The sequence below is a fragment of the Portunus trituberculatus genome, chromosome 39 (genome assembly GCF_017591435.1).
Source record: "Portunus trituberculatus isolate SZX2019 chromosome 39, ASM1759143v1, whole genome shotgun sequence".
Lineage (NCBI taxonomy): Eukaryota > Metazoa > Arthropoda > Malacostraca > Decapoda > Portunidae > Portunus > Portunus trituberculatus.
In genome coordinates, this window is record NC_059293.1 from 11018504 (window position 1) to 11026003 (window position 7500).

Below are 7500 nucleotides of genomic sequence, written 5' to 3' on the forward strand. Positions count from 1 at the left end.
GTTCTCGTCTGATGTTCTTGCTAATAACTTTATTTTTTATTTTTTTGTGGTATAACAGTTTCATTGTAACTTCCTTTATGTTTTTGTTTGATGTTCTTGCTAATAAGTGAACGATTTTTGCGGTCTAACGGCTTCTTTGTAACTTCCTTTGTGTTCTTGCCGTCTGACGTTATTCACTGATGTTGTTGCTAATAACTGAACGATCTTTTTCATGCTTTTATATGCTTATGTTTTTCTCCAATGCTCGAACGATTCCTGTGTGTGTGTGTGTGTGTGTGTGTGTGTGTGTGTGTGTGTGTGTGTGTGTGTGTGTGTGTGTGTGTGTGTGTTTGTCTGCTTTTGTTTTGTCCAGTACTACAATGGTTCTTATGTTCCCTCCAATGGTCGACCTATTCTGATATTCTTATTCTAATATTTCTACGATTATATTCTTATGTTCTTCTCATTGCCAGGATTGTTCTTATGCTTTCGTTTTTCACTTCAGTTTCCTAACGGATTTTGTTATTACGATTTTTGTGTTATTTCCAAATCCTAAGCTATTCTTAAGTTTTTAGGACTCATGGTATTGTGATATTTACATTTCTCAAACGATTACAATGTTCTTGTAATTTTATGTTATGTTATTTCCAGTTATCAAATTATTCTTATGTTTTTAGAATTTACAAGGTTTTTTTCCAATTTCCAAAGGATTCTTATGTTCCTGCTATTTCAGTTTTTTTTCTTTTTTCTTTTCTTTTTTCCATTTCCCAAACTGACTCATGTTCTTGCAACTCTTATTTCCCTTTTCCAATCCCCAAACGATTCTTATGTCCGTGTCTAATACCCAAACGAATTTATGTTCTTATACAATTCTTAAGCTCTTTTAAATACCCAAGCGATTATTATATCCTTGTCTCCTCTCTAATACCCAAATGATCCTTACGCTATGTCGTCTGAAACACCCAGCACACCAGTGAAAACCTCTCGCCTCACCAACACCCAGTCCGCAGTACAAAGCAATGCACTCCTACAGTCATTACCAGCTCCATTATCTACCTCACGCTCCGCACGTCACCGCCTCCAGTCCCGAGAATACTCATGAGTGTAGCGCAGCGTGGTCCCTCTAATTGGCTCGTGTGATGTGTAATGCCGTGGTGAAGATGTGTGGTGTTAATCGCTTCATCTGGTCTATACTGTTTCGAGTACGCTGCAGTGGATGTGATTTAGGTTTTGAGGATGATTCATGTTTCTGTTTTATTCTAAAGTTTGATTAGTTTATGTGATTTTAGCGTGAATATGTGTGTTTTAATAGTTTACTCTAGTGTATACTGCCATGAACACCATTAACCTCACCAGTACCATGACACGTTTTCATATTCATTCTGCTTACTATTTGGTGATTTTATACAGCTTCAGAAACTTATGTCGGGGTTGAAATAGTGAAGACTGGCTATGAATCTTCCGTCCTCCATAAACCCTTTCTAATGCCAGTAAAGTCGTCAAGTCATACCAAAAAAACTCACGGTAAAAATACATCCCAGTAATGAAGGGGTGAAGTGGAAGCTATTTTGGATATTCGACAATATTTCATGATTCTACTCTCTTATAAGGTTTAACTGATTCATGTAATTGTTAAGTTGAATATGCGTGTTCTGCATTGTTTCATCTCATCTCGACTATCTTAAACACGCTAAAGTGGAAGCTATTTAGATATTCAAGGATGATTCGTGTTTCAACTCCATTCTAAAACCTAACTGGTTCACGTAAGATAGTGATACGTTTCCTCAGTCCTTTCACCGCCTTATCTCTTGCATTCACCACGCTGCTGTGAGGGTAACTGAAGAGGAAGATTTCAGCCACTCACCGCTCCCTCCTGCCTTGACTAACAGGAAAGGAGGGAACACCATGCAATGTTGAAAAGCTGCATGGAGGAGGAGGAAGAGAGGAGGAGGAGGAGGAGGAGGAGGAGGAGGAGGAATACAAAGGAATACAAAGAAAGTCCAAACACCAACATATCCTTTACTAGGCTGTTTAGTAACTAGTCTACTCTATTTGTGAGGGAGGTAAAGGATAGTGAAGGAGGAGGAGGAGGAGGAGGAGGAGGAGGAGGAGGAGGAGGAGGAGGAGGAGGAGGAGGAGGAGGAGGAGGAGGAGGAGAAGTAGTGTAATGGAAACTCCTTTACACAAACATCCTAAACAGTCAGTCCTTGTCATTTATTTGCTTTGTCCTTTTGTGGTGGTGTTTCCCGGATTTCTCCTTCTCTTCTCCTCCTCTTCCTCTTCCTCCTCCATGTTGCCTCCCTTCTAAGCCAATTCCTGTAATTCTTTATGTTTTGTTTACCTTTCCTTTTCCTCTCTCTGTCCTCTTCTCCGTTCTCCTTTGTTCTCTCTGGGATTTTTTCTTCTCTTTGTTTTCCTCTTTTTCCTCTTTTCTTCTTAGTTCGTCTCCTTCTCTTTGTATATTCCTCTCGGCTTGACTTTTCCTCCTCATTTTCTTCCTCCTGCTCCTCTTCCTTTTCCTCCCCCTTGTTCTTATCTCATACGTCTGAGAAGGAAGGAAAAAAAGCAGAAAAGAAAGAAAAAGAGAAAAAGAAAAGATGAAAGAAAAAACTTTTATCTACTTATTTACTTATTTATCTATCTATTCATTAGAGAGAGAGAGAGAGAGAGAGAGAGAGAGAGAGAGAGAGAGAGGAAGGAAGATCACGTTTGCCGCTCCACAAAATATCAAAAGTAACAGAACAGGAAACTCCCATTGAGAAGACCTCCTCCTCCTCCTCCTTCGGTCACGTCTTCTTGGTGTTTCTCCTCCTCTCTTCCGTCGTGTTATCTTTTGCACACCTCCCCTCCTCCTCCTCCTCCTCCTCCTCCTCCTCCTCCTCCTCCTCGTGAGTGCGTGTCGGCGTGACGTGGCTGGCAGGCGGATGAGTGTTGCATTATGGGGAAATGGGAGAGCGAGAGGGAGAGGAAGAGGAAGAGGAGGGAGGGAGGGATGGAGATGGGTGGGAGTGTTGCGTGGTGTCACAACGAACATCCGTCTTGGCGTGTGCTGCGCTGACACACACACACACACACACACACACACACACACACACACACACACACACACACACACACACACACACAAGACAAGACCTGGTAACACTGACGGAGGATGGAGGTAGACGAACAAGAGGACATTTTAAGATCATGAAAAGTCAGTGTCTGAGGAACATCAAGAAGTTCAGTTTTCCACATAGGACGGTGGACATCTGGAATGGGTTAAGTGACGAGACTGTAACAGCAGAAAGTGTACACAATTACACATATTTGAGGAAGAGTTAGATAAGAGTAGATATGGAGACAGGTCACTATGAGCCCCGCCCGAACCCTGTAACATACAACTAGGTAAATGACCTTGTTGTCCTGTGTGTGGTGTGTGCCTGGTCTCAGACCTATCCGAAGATCCACACACACACACACACACACACACACACACACACACACACACACACACACAGCTCTCTTTGGTTGTTATTAGTGTTTTTTTAGAGGGTTTTGATAATTCCAATGTTTTTTTCTTTTTTAATGATTTCACCTTAGCAACATAAAAAACACTCGTGGGAATCTGACTAATATTATCTGCGCCCTTCAAAAGCAATGCGATTCAAAGCACTGGTTGGAGAATTTGCTCTTGTGCGTCTGGTAATGCTTCTGTCCAATAAGGTAAAGATCAGGACCAGTGCTGACATTTACATCTTCACTAGTGACGGAGATGTTCACGCTAACACTGATCCTGATCTTTACTCTACGTCTACGCTTTCCAGGTGAGAAATCCATCGCTGATATTGTTTCGTTCACTTTTCTCTTACAAATTGGAACATTTTTTGACCGTTTTATCTTTATATTAACTCTTTTTATCTTCTTCAATCCTTATCTCATTTTTTGTTCTTTATTTTCGTTGCTTTTCTCTACCTGTTTTGAAGCCGTTGTGATCTCTTAATTTAACGTTCTATTAATTGTATTTCTAGTATTTTTAGTTACTTTTAATTTTCTTGTTTTTAATTACTTTTAGATATTTTTTTTTTTTAACGATATGGTTTTTATTAACATATTGTAGCGGCACCAGATGACCATTGCTGTTGCGGCGCCTAAGCCAAATTCCATCCATCCATCTTAATTTAATGCATCTAGAAACAAATCGGTTCATGTTTCTAACTAATCTCCTTCCCTCAAACCTTATCTCGGTTTATCTCCTTTTTACCTTCCTTGCGTTGCCTTGCCTTATTACGAAGCTGTGTTTGGAAGTCTTAGTTTCTTTAGCAAATCTGTAAAATCCTGTATTCACACTTCAAACTTCTCTTCTTCACCCAATCCCTCTTTTCCTCAATCTCTCTCTCTCTCTCTCTCTCTCTCTCTCTCTCTCTCTCTCTCTCTCTCTCTCTCTCTCTCTCTCTCCTTTATTCCTCAGATTTGATAGGAGGGACAGAGAAAACGAAGAAAGAAGAAGGTAGTGAATTGATAAGGAGGGAAGGAGGGAAAGAAGGAGGAGAGAGAGAGTTGAGAGAGATAAGGATGGAGGAGAGAGAGTTGACAGAGAGATAAGGATAGAGGAAAGAGAGTTGAGAGAAATAAGGATGGAGGAAGGAATAGGAAGGAAGGAAGAGAAGGAAGAAGGAGGACAGAAATAAATTAGAGGAATGGAAGTAGGAATAGAGAAAAAATAAATGAGTGAGTGAAGACAGAAATGAAGGAAGCCAGAGAGAGAGAGAGAGAGAAGGAAGGAATGGAATAAGAAAGAAAGAGACAATGATTGATAGAAAGAAATTAATGGGTGAGTGAGAAAAGGAAGGAAAGAAGGAAGAAAAAGGAGAGAATGAAGGAACGAAGAAGAGAAAGAACGAAAGAGAGAGAAAAGGAAGAATTGATAGAAAAAAAAGATGAAGGGATGAGTGAGATAAAGAAGGAGTGAAGGACGGAAAGAAAGAGGGAAGGAGGGAAGCAAATGAGAGAATTGATAAAAAAGATGAGTGAATGAATGAGAAAAAAAGAAGAAGTGAAGGAAGGAAAAAAGGAAGGAAGGAGGGAAGGAAAAAGGAGAATTGATAGATAAAAGATAAGTGGAAAAGTGAGAAATAGAAGGAGTGAAAGAAAGAGAGAAGGAAAAAGGAGTGAAAGAAGGAAAGAAAGAAGGAAGGAGGGAAGGAAAAGAGAGAGAAAAAAGGAAGAGAGAAGTTAATTGATAGCTGGCACGTGTGATACATTAGTTATGGTCCACTCCCTCCCTCCCTCCTCCCTCCCTCCCTCCTTCCCTCCTTCTCTCCCTCCCTCTCGCCTGTCTCCATCTTTCATCTTTCCCTTCTTCCCTCCCTCGCTTGGTGACAACGCTGCGACCACGAATCTTCCTTGACACGTCTCCTCATCATCCTTCTTCTTCTTCTTCTTCTTCTTCTTCTTCTTCTTCTTCTTCTTCTTCTTCACTGTTGTTGTTGTTATTATTATTATTATTATTATTATTATTATTATATATTGGTAGTAGTAGTAGTAGTAGTAGTAGTAGTAGTAGTAGTAGTAGTAGTAGTAGTAATAGTAGTAGTAGTAATAGTAGTAGTGGTGGTAGTAGTAGTAGTAGTAGTAGTAGTAGTAGTAGTAGTAGTAGTAGTAGTAGTAGTAGTAGTAGTAGTAGTAGTAGTAGTGATATCGTTGCTGTCCTTATGATTATTACTATTTGTTTTACCTTGTTTTCGTTTTTGAGCGAGAGAGAGAGAGAGAGAGAGAGAGAGAGAGAGAGAGAGAGAGAGAGAGAGAGAGAGAGAGAGAGAGAGAGAGAGAAAGGTTATGTCACGCATTTCACGTCTCCCATTGTCATTTATAAAAGCATTTTGAAATGTCTGTCAGATCTCTCTCTCTCTCTCTCTCTCTCTCTCTCTCTCTCTCTCTCTCTCTCTCTCACTTACTTGCAAAATAACACAAGTATTTCCGTTCTTTTTAAGGAGAGAGAGAGAGAGAGAGAGAGAGAGAGAGAGAGAGAGAGAGAGAGAGAGGTGACAAGGAACATCTAACACACAATAATACAAATATACCGGACAAGGAAGCGGCCCACGTGACACACCTGCTAATGACACACACACACACACACACACACACACACACACACACACACACACACACAGACAGGTGACTTGGAAACAAGGAATGAAGTAAGTATTGTTGTCATTATCCGTCTCGTTATTAGCTGTCCACATCACTTCACCTATTGGGTTAATTAAGCAGGTATTTCCAGGAGTGTGTGTGTGTGTGTGTGTGTGTGTGTGTGTGTGTGTGTGTGTGTGTGGATTATTTTCTTTCACTGTTTATTTGTTTAAGTTTCCTGTTGATATGTTCTTTTTATGTCTCTCTCTCTCTCTCTCTCTCTCTCTCTCTCTCTCTCTCTCTCTCTCTCTCTCTCTCACGGACATACAGAGAAAGTGATAATTTTCCAACAGAGATCAAATTGCAATTCTATTTCGCACTTTTCCCTTTCTTCCTGGAACGTGCGTGCGTGCGTGTGTGTGTGTGTGTTTGTTTGTTTTCATGTGTGTGTGGGGGAAGTGGGAGAGGGGAATGGTTTGTATCCCTTATCTCTCTCTCTCTCTCTCTCTCTCTCTCTCTCTCTCTCTCTCTCTCTCTCTCTCTCTCTCTCTCTCTTCTGTTTACTTTATAGCATGTTAGAATAAATTAAGTTAAGTAAGAATAGTTTAGATTGTATTGCATTGGGTTAGCTTCAGTTAGAATACATGGTCTTATCTATCTCCATCATTTGACACGGGACATTCAGTTTCTTTTATAGCGACATTAAACAAATACCTATAGAAAAAAAAATAATGAATCACAAATACTAAAGAACATTACTGTTTTTTTCAATACTGAATGTGTGTAGTCTTTCAAGGTCTACAGCTAAACTTACACGAGACAATGCGCAGTTTCAGTCTCTAATGTGTTTGGTAGCTTATCAACACTGTATGGGTTGGATAACTTACAAAAAGACTGAAATTTGCCCTGTTGCCTCTAGTCCTCTTTTAGTATGCTCCCAAACGAAAAGAAGCGGTTAAAATTGACTGTAGAGCCTGATCACTGCTGAAGTATATATTAGTTAGCTAACAAACGAGAAAGGATGACTGAAACTATCTCTGTAATATTAAACTAAGAAGATGTATCATTGAGAGAGTTCAGTCTGCAGTAGATAGTCACTCACAACAGCAGGCGTGACTCAAACACACCGCAATGACACAGACGATAGCAAGAAAACACTCAAGTAATTAGTAAGTGAGAATATAAACGTGCAAAAATCAGAGCAGAAAATACACCATTACCAAGATTACACCACCACACCACGTGAAGAGAATGAATGGAATGTGTATCTTTATCTCCCTCTTTCAACGTGCATCTCTTCATACAATGCCTATCTTTATCTCCACCTCTTTACGTGCATCTCACTTTCCCTTCCTTTCTTTTCCTGGTGTAATGGACTGAAAGGGAAGGCGTTACGTGGACTCCGCCTCG